At 41.6% G+C, this 13,799-nt stretch overlaps 1 protein-coding gene across 2 annotated transcripts in view; it reads left to right on the top strand.

Annotated features, from left to right (window-relative positions):
• The window catches only part of LOC125883892 (sodium/calcium exchanger 1-like), a 126,325-nt gene that overhangs the window by 42,825 nt on the left and 69,701 nt on the right, over positions 1–13,799 (top strand). The gene's annotated exons all lie outside the window — the stretch shown is intronic.

Here is a 13,799-nt window from a genome sequence, read left to right as displayed (position 1 = left end):
CTTTGTGGTCATTTTGTCTCTGTGGTGGTTTTGCATCTTTGTGTTGTTGCTTTCTCTTTCTCTGTGGTCATTTTGCTGCTATAGTCCTTTTGTTTTGGATTCTGGTCGTTTTACATCTCTCTTTGTGGTCATTTTGTGTCTGTTTGTGGCCATTCTGCATCTCTTTGTTGTTGTTTTACGTCCCTTTGTGGTCACTTTGTCTGTTTGTCTATGCATCTTTTTGTTATTATATTCTCTCACTTTGTGGTCAACTTGTATCTCTCTTTGATTAATTTGAATCTGTTGTTTCTCTGTCTTTGTGGTCATTTTGCATCTTTTTATTGTTGTTTTCTCTGTCTTTGTGACCATTTTGCATCTTTTTGTTGTTGTCTCTCTGTCTTTGTGACCATTTTGCATCTTTTTGTTGTTGTTTTCTCTCTCTTTGTGGTCATTTTGCATCTTTTTATTGTTGTTTTCTCTGTCTTTGTGGTCATTTTGTCTCCCTCTGTTATCATTTTGCATGTCCTTGTTGTCTTACATCTCTATGTGGCATGTCTATGTCTTTGTGACCATTTTGCATCTCTTTGTTGTTGTTTTTCTCTCATTTTGTTGTCATTATGTGTCTCTTTTTATGGCTGTTTTATGTCTTTGTGAGTCTATGTGCTCATTTTGCATTTCTTTGTGGTTGTTTTACATCTCTTTGTGCTTAATTTGTCTCTTTGTGGTGGCATTTTTTGTTGTCGTTTCTGTCTCCCTCTGGTCATTTTGTATCTCTTTGTGGTCATTTTGGATCTCCTTGTTGTTGTTTTACGTGCCATTTTGTATCTTTAATTATTTTGCATCTCTTTGTGTTTGTTTTGCACCTTTTTGTGGTCATTTTGTCGTTTTGCATGTGATACCCAGGTGGCCCACCCTTGGGCCCCTGCCTGCTCTGCCCATTCAGTAATCCATCCATGGGTGACAGGAGTGAAAGGACAGATGGACAGAGAGGAAAAGAGAAAATAGAAACAGTCCATATATAGAAAGTGACAGCAGGAAGCAGGAGAGTGTGGAAAATGGCTGGCTTAAGGAACATGATTGGCCCTACGCTGTTACCACGGTGACTAATGGGATACCAAAGTTATTATCACTGTATAGCATGAAGAGCGTGGGTGACGCTGTGAGTGTGTTAAAAGATAAAGATAAGAAAGTGTGTGTTTAAAGAACAGAGAGTGCTTGTACAGAGGAAAGTCGTGTGTGTGACATGTGAAGGAATAAAGTGTGTACACTTTGACAGGTATGCTGTGTGTGTGCTTCACTAGTCAGGGATATAAGAGAGAGATCAGGAGGGATTAATGCAGCTTCCAATTATTGTTCTTGCATTTGTTTTCCCTCCCTCTCTTTTCCTCTCCTCCTTTCCTCCCTCCATTCCCCTCCTCCCATGTATAAGCAAATGGCCTCTCTCACTGTCTCTCCCTTTCTCTTCCCTCTAAGCTCTCAGTGACAAGGGGATTTTCTTTAGCCTTTTTATTAAGATTGCTGTTATTTGTCACACAAGAGAGAGGGCAAGAGGGAGGGAGGGATGGAGGGAGAAAGAGAGGGTTGGATAAAAGGCAGAAAGACAGTATGAAAGAGGGTGAAGGGGTTTGACTCTGAAAGACAAGACGATGTTGGGAGACGGAGAGATCTGAGTTAGAGGAGAAGGTAGAAGGAGTATGTGTGAAGGCAGTTGTAGTGATAAACTCTTCACTCACAGACAGTGACACACACATATACATACACATAATCTCATTTGTGTAATGGTGGCCAGCCTTTGTCACAGATGTAACTTGAATCCTTGTTGTGTCCAGTTTGGTCAATGGCAGTCTACACTAACCCAGTCGTCAGAATAAATGTTGGCATTGTGCGTTTCTGCAAACCATGTTCTTCAGCAGATATGTTGAAACTAAATCTCTTTACATTTCAGCAATGCTGTGGTTATGTGTGGTTATGTTAAGCACAAAAAAACACTTGGTTATGGTTAGGGAAAGATCATGTTTGGCTTAAACTGCCTGGTTTTGGCAGCAAAAGTAAGACTGGACATACTGCTGATGACTCACTAAAAAAACAACCAGTTTTCTTGGTTGTTGGTCTCGAACAGTTGTCTGCTGCTTGGCAGCCGTCTCGTCTAGTTGTCACGCCATCCACCTCCCGATGACAAAACCAGCTCATATACATGTAATCAGAGCTACATCAGTGATAATGCCAACATGGTGACTGAGCTGTCAGCTTCTATTTGAGTCATTTTTAGGTTTTATTAAAAATATATCCATCATTCTAAAGGTCAGGCTGCTAATGGACAGGGTGTGTTGCACTGGTTAACTCACTTCTCCTTACTTTCTTCACTCTCCAATGACCTTAGTTAGAGGTGGGGGAGAAATTAATGCTTAGCGTCACAATTACCATTTTAAAGATAAAAGATTGTTGCAGAAAAGTCAATAATTGAAAATTTAAAAAACAATTCTTGTCATTGCGATTGCGTCCAACAAATTTGATAGACCTGACTGTACGTTCCTCATAGCTAAAAGATTTGGATGGCAAAATGTAACTGGTGCTCTAAACTATGCTACTTCTTGCAATCATTTTGGCCTCCATGAAATTGAAGGGACAAGATCTGGACAAGATCCACACTACAAGATAGTATTCATCGTTTTATTTATCTATTCATGGATCATTACAAAAATGCTGTTTGACAAGCAGCAAGTAGTCACAGGGTAAGAAAATACAAAACTTTGATGCATCAATATGTATCGATAGTTGCTTTGTAATAACGCCACAGCCTTCTGAATTGGATTTTAATCATGAGGTGCTTAGAGTTTCCCACCACTAGCCTTTGCTTGAAAGTTAAATAATTACAGTACTTTTAATTGTGCTCTTCCTTAACATGCATTCCCAGAGCCAATTAAAGGCACTCTGTGGCGTTTTTGACCACGAGTAGTGGTACAGAGCAGTGTTTTTATGAGTAGTCCCCGTCGATTTGGCTGAGGCAGTAACAAACCAACAAGCGTAGCAATGACTTAACAAGCGCAAGGAAAGAAGAAGACTGCTAGCATGTGAACATGGGTGTAAACAAGCACATTTAAATTATTGGAAAAAAAATACAAATACACACACAATGCGTTTTCGTGAGACACAACTGTGTATTATTAGACTTTGCATGTTGCTTGAATAGCCACACACACACACACACACACACACACACACACACACACACACATTTCCTCACACCTATACACACATACACACACACATGCCTGCCCACCACTGATCCTGGCTAAAATCAGGCGTATTTATGCACTCTTCCTTAGATAAGTATTCCAGCAAATTAATTTCCACCTCCAGAGTCCTCTGATTTTCATGCCCCTGGCCACTTGCACTTACCCCTCAGAAAAGTATCCTCCACACTAGTTTACTCACACACACACACACACACACACACACACACACACACACACACACACACACACACACACACACACACACACACACACACACACACACACACACACAGTCTCATCATATCATGCATCATCTTCTCTTATTTTAATGTCACAGGCCATTAAAACCCTTTTAACCCCATTTGGCTGATGTCCTCGCCCACACAAACTTTCACATGTTTATGCAGCATGCTGATGAAGGGACACGAACAGAGAGAGAGAGAGAGAGAAGTGAGAATTTTGGCTGGAGGCTCATATCCTCATACAGTTTTAATACGCCATGAAAAACACGCAACAGCATTTCACAGGGTTAGATTTCCTCGTAGTAGATACAAAACCACTAAAACACAGAAAGAATTAGACATAAAAGGGAAATAAAGAGAGCGTAGAAGTTTCATTGCTTCAGGCAGGATAATATTAACCCACACTGACTTAATACCCTGTGGTGAAATTTGTATGCTGTAGTTGAAGAAGCCAGACTCTTCTGGGGGGGCAGAGAACAGCAAGACTCTTTTACTCTCTACCCATGAACTTCACTTCACCTTCTCCTCTTCTTCTGTTTGTAAATGATTCTGAGGCAGATGAATTGTCTTCTGTGCAGCCACATGACAAAAACAGGAAGTGTTTTTAAATGAACAGGTTTTTGAGGAGGGAAAGGCACAGAATAAGTTTGGAAGAAAAAGCGGTATACACATTACACTGTCTTCCTCTCAGGTTTAACCTTTGTGGCCTTGGCTGAAGGCTCGATACGACTATGTGTTTTGTTAAAAATGCATGATTGTATATCTGTATATCTGTTTTGTGTTTGTTTGTTTGTTTGCAGTTATATGCAAGCATCTTGTGGCAGTGTGCTCTGTGTGAGTGTGTGTTTGTCCTCCGAGTGATGGATGAGCTCTGTGGCAGATCGATGTTGAGCACAGTCCTGTAGGGAGAAACATTGAGTGACCACCAGAGTACTGACCACACACTCACACACAAATACACACACTGCTGACAGCCTGCGACTCACTGAAGTATTTTGGTTAGTTTCAATAAACTTTGGGGAAAAACTGCATAAAGTTTTGCTAAATATTAAAGGCCCAGTGTGTAGGATTTAAGGGGATATATTGTAGTACTATAGTATATTACTACAATAGTATATTTCTTTTAGTGTGTAATCACCTGAAAATAAGAGTTGTAGTGCTGTAGTTACTTTAGAATGAGCTGTCTATATCTACATAGAGAGTGAGTTCTTGGCTACACAGATTGCCATGTTGCACCATCATGTTTCTACAGTAGCCTGGAGCGGACAAACCAAACATTAGCTCTAGTTAGGGCCATTTGTGTTTGTGGATAATTCAGCCCTGGGTAAAAACCTCCTGAGCGATGAACACTGAAGGAATTCTAACCAGGAGAAGTTTCCGCTGGTTGCAAGCTGCAATCCACATTGTTAGATGCCACTAAACCCCTAAACTGCCCTACATCTTACACGCTGGACCTTTAAATGCTGTATATTCAATTATATCCCACTCATAGGAATGATGAGCCAAAATTTTGCACTTTTTTGTGACTTAGCATGACTAGTGTGTAGCAACCTTACATCAGGCTTTCCTCCTAGGATGAAGGAGAGTAAGGGACAGGTGCATCAGAGGCTGCTCTAAGCTCCAGCAGGATGCGTTTGCAAGCACTGTAAATCTGTGCTGTGCTCCACAGTTTGTGCAACACTTCGAAATGGCTTCCTCCAGGAATGTCTAGACTCAGTGGGATGCATTTACTGGCACCTATAAATCTTTAAACCTGTCTGAAATGTCTGAATCTTTCATGGGAATCTGCCTTTTTTGTCATAACGCTCAGTCTATATGTGTAACATCTCATAGTAAAGACGCAGCGACTGTAGTGAACAGCTGTCAGTCTGTCTGCAGATTGCATCCACTATCATCCTTAGACCTGCGCATGCCCACACGCACTTCATAAACTCAAAGTTTACTGATGCATGTGCAAGATTCGTGAGGGGACAGCCAGGCTGCATCCCTGATGTCTTCCTTTTCGTTCCACTGGGTTGCGTTCGCCTTCGCCTTCGCCTTAAATCTGCACTGTGCTCCGGAGTATGGGCAGCACTTCGCAGCACTCTCTAACATGCTTGGACAGCTGTATCCACGGCCCAGTGGGGCGTGTTCGCTATCGCCCTTAAATCTGCCTAATTACGCATCTCATCAGCTCCTCACCCGCTCAATAGCTGTAATCCCAGAGTCACACACTCACGCACTGCCTCTCTTTCTCCACCTCTTTCTTTATCTATGTGCATGTCCTCCCTGCCTTTCTTGGGTTTTTCCTCAGTGCTTTCATTTCTTTTTCTCACTACCTTTCTCTCCTCTTCTCCCCACCCCCTCCTCCCCCCTTCTCTCTCTCTGTTGCATCATTCTCTTCTCTTCATCTCTCCTCTAATCTTGTCCTACCCAAGTAACCAAGCTCTGTGAGCTCTCAGGCAGCCAGTGCCACTGCTCCCCCCCTCCCGCAATAACTGCTCCCTCCTGGGTTCGCCTTGCCGCCTCATTGCCCCCCCCCCCCCTTCCACGACCAACCCCCTCCCTCCCCCTCCACTCCCAGCCTGGAGCTTCCACGGCTGCAGCCAAAGATCAGTCACGCATGCACATAACCATGCAAACGCTCGCACCCAGCAAATCGTCACACACAGCACAACACCAGCAAAGTTGCAGGGAACAAGAAACACATACGCACATGTGCGCACACAAAAGATATGACCAAGATCAGTCACGCTGGCTTCATCTTGTTCCCCTTCACTCTCTGTGGAGGAGAGATAATAACTTCATTAGAGATGGAGGGAAAAATGGAGGAAGAGCTAAATGGAGGAGAGAGGAAAAGGTGGAGTCACGGGAGAAGGAAAGTAGGGGTTAGAAGATACTGTAGAGGGACAGATGGGGACAGGAAGATGGAGGAGATGGTGATAAACAGGGAGAGAGAAAGTGCATAGTTCAGACGGGTCTGATTTAAATAAAGACAAAGATCTACCAGGGTGCGCTCATGATGGTCTGAAATATTGTGGTAGCCAACTGCACAACAATTTCCTTCAAGATAAATAAAGTTCTATCTTATCTTCTATTTGTGCTTTCAAGTCAATCATTTGAATCCACTCTAACTCCCTGTTCACTACCATTCATTGGGAATGGAACCTCCAAATGACAGCCTGGTGCCGTCCTCGCCATGATTCAAGACTCAGAAGTTGTCCAGTAGTGCAGCATATGAGAGATCAGATGGGGAGATCAGTGTCTTTAAAGCTGAAGAATATGGGGCACATAAAAGTGCTACAAAACCAAGAAACTGACTAGAGACAGCAATTAAAAGCAATTAAAGAATACTTGTGGTCCTAACAGACTATATAAATCCAGGTCCAACCAATATTGTGCTGTAGTTATATAAAATCTCTTTATCTTGAGCGCAAAGAGATATTAAAGAAACCAAAACACTACCTACGCCTTTGTGGCTCACAGGTGCTTTGCACTGAAAACAGTGATATGATCTCACTTCAGTTATTCTTGTTGCTCAGTATTAGGTCATATTACTTGTCATGGCAGTGTTAGCAGTGTGAAAAGATGGGAGGATGGAGAGAAAAGAGGAAAAGGTGGGGTGGACTAATACAAGTAGCTGAGCCCATGAAGATGCGGTGAATCAACTCATTTGACCCTGAGACATTAGTTCTCTGCATTGTGTATCAGAGTGTGTGTGTGTGTGTGTGTGTGTGTGTGTGTGTGTGTGTGGTGATTCAAGGCACCAAAGCAGGCAGAGCAGTGAAACACAGCTGATGTGATATGAATCAACAACCATGGTCAATGCTCTTACTGCTTTCAATAAATGGGTCGGGTCAAAGCTTGTGTGTGTGTGTGTGTGTGTGTGTGTGTGTGTGTGTGTGTGTGTATGTGTGATGTGCTCTACAGTGGGTGTGAATATGTGCATTGTCTGGCTTCATCTCATCCTCCAGGCCCTCTGGCACATGCTATACTTAACATTTTCCAAATTCACTTTTTGATGCAGACATTGTTGTTCCACTTTATTCAGCCTCTGCCTCTCCAGACAGATCATTATGTTTGATCAGTACTGTTTTTGTTGTGGTGTCCTTTCTTTTATATTGCTTGAGGATAAGAGGTTTGCATTAATATCTGTGATTTTTTTGCTGTCTTATTCCCAGGGCTGCTAAGTTATAATCCCTTTGAGTTCTGGATGATTTGGTGACACTTGTGCTTACTAGTCGAAGCAGAAACTTTGTCCAAATTGGAAACAGAAGAGCAGCAGGTTTATCAGTTTACAGTGCTGCCAAACAAACATATTTTAATGATAACATAATGCAATATTCAAGCTGATCTGCTATCAAAAAAATGTGTTTTCTTGCCTTGTGGATGCATTTTTGATGAGTGAGTCAGTGAAAAATACATGGTGTTTCCAATGTCTACTTCACAATAAAAGCCATCCTGTGATTAGCCAGCTGAATGCTTTTAATGTGAAACGGCAGCACATGTTTGGTTTGTATTAGCAGTAACTTAATGCAGCTCAGATACACCATTAAGAGAGTGACACAGTAAAGCTAAATTGCATCTGTTGTTTTCCTGTAAATCCCCTGTGTGTGTCTCAGCAATTTAAATCCAGTATGGGAATGGCGGACTCCGCCACCAACAATTAAAAACTACCATGTAAAGAGGTAATTACAGGATGTAAATACATCGAGTGACTATTGCAGGATAAAATGTTGACCATATTTGGTATCAGAAAACTTTAAGAGGATACAATATCATTGCCTGTCTTCCCCCCCTGACTTTTATTTTAAGACATTTTGCAATCCTGCCCTGACAGTAAAAGCCTGTTTTCTCTTCATTTAGCTCATTATCCCTGTGTTATATCAACGTCTTCCAGCCTTTCACCTACAAAAACGTAAACACGCATCATCCAATCATCAAATTACCTGCCTCGTTACACACATACATGCACAGTGTGAACACCTGCTGGCTTGATTGAAAGCACATTTGCACAGGTGTGGTTTTTTTGGGTATGTCAATGGCTTGTACAGTTTGTGCATGCAAATGCATACAAGCATTTACATACATGCTCCACATGGGGTGAGTGTCACTGTCAGTCTTGGGAAAAGTCAGGACAGGTCATGGTGTGTGTGAGCTGTTGGTGTGAATGATGCTCTACCAGGGGAAGCCTTGGGGAAATAATGAACACACACATACATGCACAAGGATTAGGAAGTCATTTCGAGCTCTGGCCTAGTGCCACCATTTGGGTTTATAAAAGACGAAGACAATTGTGATGTGTTTTCATCTGCTATAGTCTCACAGGTTTACTGCATTAATGTGTCTTACAGTAAATCCTTAAGTCACTGCTACCAAACATCAAAGAGTGCAACTTTCTTAGGATGTATAAATTAACAAGATAAAAGCATTTTCCATCTTTTTCGAGTGTTGAAAAAAATCCCCTCATCTTCATGTTAATGAATCAGAGTAGCACCTTTCAGCTAATATTCTGCAACTTTCCACTTTTCCTTTTTGTGTTGATTTGCTCTTTCATTCATGCAACCTTGCACATTTTTAATAAAAGGGCTGCACTTAAGTCAGGTCTGAAAATTAAAGACTGAAAAGACAAGTAGCTTCTTTTTTTTTAGCACAAATGCAGCTATGGAAATTATAAATACCTTGACACAAAACTGAGCTCTTAAGCTGAAATTCAGCCACAGCTGCATGTGTATTTACAGTCATCCTCCTGCCCTATCACTTGTTGTAAATATCCAGTTAAATTTACATACTACAAAAATGAAACGTCAATTAATTTATGCACAACTCCCCCTTGATGAGCAGCCCTTTTTATTATAATTGTGTACTTTTCTGTCAGCAAATGTACACAATGTAGACTAAAAGCAGGTCATATTTGTTTAGGGCTGAGGGTGACAATAAAAAGAAAAATGATGCTGGATGGATCGGAGGTGTGAAACAGAAAGTGAGCAGGAACAGTGGAAATGGAGAGGTGCTTGAGACGTGGTGAGTGTGTGTGTAGGCGGAGAGAGAGACAGAGAACAACAGGACATTAACTTGGGCAGATAGACGGAAAGAAGTGGTGGGAGCCTCACAGAAGAGGGTGGCTGAGAGGGAGGTGGAGATGGACAAGATGGGGAAGATTGAGGGGGGGAATGGGAGATTTAATGAAGCAGGTAAACGACGAAGAGAGGAGAGACAGAAGGTTGAGCGACACTGATGAATCGAGTGTGGAGAATAGGGGAATTGGGGCAATCTGGGGGGAGTTTTGAGCATCATCAGTGTCTCGCTGTTGAGTTTGTACAGTGGAGTGATGATTATGGTTATGATTATGATGATGACATTCAAGCAAAGTAGATAATTGATTTTAAGTTCTAAATCACCAAGCTCTAACTAATTTTCACTCTATATATTACTATGAACATGACAATGAATTCTTAACCTTGAGTACCTCAACTCAAGGTCCACTTACTGGCTTTTTCCAGAGCTCTCAACCATACCACTCAGCCTTAATCACCAGATTAAGTTTGCCAATTTGTCATGAAACTGAAGATGTTCAAACTTTTCATGGATCTGAGAGCAAATGAGCAAACTCAAACGGCCGATGAGGACGGTGTGTACAGTTGAAAGCTCAAGAACAAGCAAGTATATGGACCCTGAGTTGAGTTCATTTTGCTGAATCCATTCATTACTTGAAGAACATCTGCCCCCATATGGTCAGAGGTGACCACATCCTACAGATAGGTAGGGGATTCAGATAAAAATTTAAAGTCTTAATTATTTAATTTCATCTTGTACTTAAACTGTGCATATTTCTCAACCAGTGACTTCTTAAAGGAACGCTACACCCTCCACATGACCATTTGCATATTAATTACGTATACTATCTTACCTTGTGTGCCTCCAGCGAATGAAGAATCGGAAAGTTGAAAAAATTCTTGATGAACTGAAATAATTGTGTTTGAAAGGGTAAGATCAAAATCACCAAAGTCACACAATAACGCAAACAAACTAACCAATCGAGGCAGCAGAAGTCCAGCAGCTCCCGTGTTAGGGAGGCAAAATTATTGTTTTTGTTAATGGGGTCTGGCTTTGAAGAGAACGTAGATAACTTTCACCTTCAGTTCAGTTCCACGCCATAATGGGCTGACTGTTCGGGAAATACTGAGCATGCAACTAGATAAATGAGACTTGGATTATACTGCACAAGGTGTGTGAAAGTTTGTAAGCAGATGTTTGATATAGTTGTGCTGTTGTTAAATGCAGACCCCTATGACTTCAGAAAGAACTTTCTCAGTTTTTGGATTCTTCAATCACCAGAGGCATGCGAGAAAAACAAAGTTTTCGTCACAAATTCAGCGTAATGCGGGGTGAGTAATTGAAATACAAATGGTCATTTGGAGGGTGAAGTGTTCCTTTAATCAAGTTAATGACTAATCAAAACTAATGCACTTGTAGATTGTATTTGCCCCGGACCCCTGCTGAGGGTTAAGGTCTGTGAAGTTGTAAAAATTCATTTTCATACTGAGAGATTTGGGGAAGATTTTTTAAACTTGCAGCTGAGATGTGAAAGTTCAATTTCCTCTCATTATTAAAAAGAGGGGAAAAAAATCCACTTCTAACACTCGCAGCGAAAACCTTACAGCAATCTGTCATACAGGAGTGAAGTCTAATTTCTGACTGGAAATAAAAAACGGAAGAAAAAAAAGAAGAGAGAGAGTAAGGGAGTGGAGGGGAGCAGTAGCAGGATAGACTGCGGCGGAGAGAAGCGAGTCAAGTATTGAAGTGACAGGTTGTTGTCAGAGCAGCGAGACCCTGGAAGATAGATGAAGACAGGGTCAGCAACTCCCCGCTAATGTCACGACAGATGACTAACGGTGGTTGTGTGTGTGTGTTGGTGTGTGTGAGCGCGCGTATGTGTTTGTGCGAAGACAGGGTCAGCAATTTTTCGCCCAAGGCTGACGAACCCTGAGTATGTGTGTGTGAGTATATGAGTACAAGGTCAGCAACTTCGGCACTACAAGACTAACACAGTTTGTGTTTGTGTATTTGTCTCTGTGTACATGTTTCTGTTCCTCTCTGAGTACATGTTTGCACTGATTTGACCTTACACTGCCAGTTCAAATGGGTCTCATCCCTTTTTTTTTGGTCTGTTTTCACTCTCAACATATTAACTGTGGCAAAACTGAAAAGCCACTCTGCTTCCTCTTCATGGAAACATATTTCCGTTGTATCTCTGCTGTCGACTGCTTGTTCTCAGCTCAGCTAATGTTCACTGCCAAACACTGTGGGGCAGCATGAAATCTGCAGCAAAGTACAGCATCTCCAGCCGGCTGCACACACACATGCTCTGGTCTATAAGGGCTTGTGTGTACAAATTTACACATGAAAGACTTCTTCAAGGCCATTATTTCCTCTAGGGAAATTCAGTTTGTCCACCTACTTTTAATGCTGCAGTTTGTGCTAAATAGCATGTTCATGTTGTACACATGAGAGAATGCCTTGAGTTGAAACAGTCATCAAAGTCTGAACATTCGGCCTTCACAGTGCACTCACACCAAAAGATTTATGAGCAGTAGCAGAGAGACTGCGGGAGTCTTTTGCCCTGAGTTTAACCTCTCAGTCAACACTTTCTCTGTGGCTTTGAGATTGAAAGACATTAGCACCCAAATTGAATTGATTTTTTTGAGCACTTCTTTGGGCTGCAGACACATTAATGACGCCTTATCAAGTTGGGAAAGGTGTAATCAAGCAGTTGCCTATTTACACATCCAGCAGACACCTAGCAACGTTAGCATTCATTTTAAATCTTGTTGTTGGCCACCTGGTGAATGTCCAGCATTTGCTCTCCTTTTAGCTCTGTTTTTGGTCTCCAACAACTCCTAAGAGAAGTATGTTGCTCTTTAGCTGCTGAATGCTCCAGTGTTCACCAGCTAGTCGTTAACTTTGACTGCTGTTTTGTATGAGGCAGGTGATGTACCAGCCCAGTCGCCAGAGTAAAATGTTGCCATTGTACCTTTCAGCAAAACATGGATATTGTACATGTCAAGTGTATGGTGTAGTTCAGATTACATCTCTGTGAGGAGGAGATGGTGGATGGCATGTCATCTACTGTAGGCAAAATGCAGCAGACAGCATCAGACCACAGTTTGAGACCAACAGAAGTTAAGACATGTCCAGCTGTGTTTGTGACAAAACCATTTTACATCAAAGCATGATGTTTTCCCAACCCTTACTAAGTGTTTTTTTTGGGCCTAAACCTTATCACAGATGAACCTTAGGGTTCTCGCAACATGATATTGAAAATGTCAACATATCTGCTACATATGGAATATACAAATGTAACATGTCTCACTTGCAGGAACGGGCAATGCCTACATTTATTCTGGCAATTAGGATTTGTTGTTTATTAGACACTTAAACACTCTTGACTTTTACAACTGAGCATGCCACGCTGAGTGGCCCTCTGCATCTGTTGTTGATGTTCTGCGATGGCGTGTCAATTCACACTTCTTACAAGCGCTATGTCTATTCAAAATGCCTTTCACTTGTTAGACGCATGCAGTCTTTTTCGGACGTGGTTAGGTTTAGAAAAAAACATCATTGTTTGGCTCAACGTTCACATGGGAAATGTTGTATTACATTGTTGCCAGCCATGTTACAAACTGGTGCCGTCTGGCAGCATCACAAAGCAGCAGTATTTGACAAGTTGGGAATGAGAATGTGCTGGTTTATTAGAGCTTTTCCACTAAAAACAGCAGACTGATGCAGTTGGAATGCTTACAAGAGTGGTGGGACTGAATCAAAACAGCAAAGTGTTGGGCCAAGTTAAGTCTGTGCAGCAAAGAGGAATAATTATCCAGGGATATTTATCTGTGAATTTGTCAGTACAAAAGATCTGCATCCAGATTCACACTGTATCCACTGTATAGTTCATCTGTAAAAACATGAATCAACAAATTCACTACTTTTTGTTGTAATCATGAATATATTGGACATGCTGAGCGGAGAAGTTTAGTGCACTGTGGAAGTGCTTTTATGTGAAAACTTATCACCACTAAAATTCATAGTGATGAGTGTAGCAGAGGGGGCCCTGACTCCGGTTAGCTTCAATGTGCTCGTCCCTGAATAATAAAACCAAACGTTTGCCTAGATTACATCAGCCCGGTGTTTATCCTTCATCACAAGTGATTCTAAGAGTTCTGCATTCACATTTAAGGGATGAAAGGCCGGGCACAAAGCCGTCCTTGTATGAGCCCATTTATAGCCTGCGGTGCTTTGAAAGTCTAGATTAAAAAACAATGTAAAGTTCTAAAGTCCACATTACAAATGTGCTTCTACTGTC

The sequence above is a fragment of the Epinephelus fuscoguttatus genome, linkage group LG23 (assembly GCF_011397635.1).
Source record: "Epinephelus fuscoguttatus linkage group LG23, E.fuscoguttatus.final_Chr_v1".
Taxonomy (NCBI): Eukaryota; Metazoa; Chordata; class Actinopteri; order Perciformes; family Serranidae; genus Epinephelus; species Epinephelus fuscoguttatus.
Note: the sequence above shows the minus strand (reverse complement) of the source record. Positions and strands in the feature narration are given on the sequence as shown.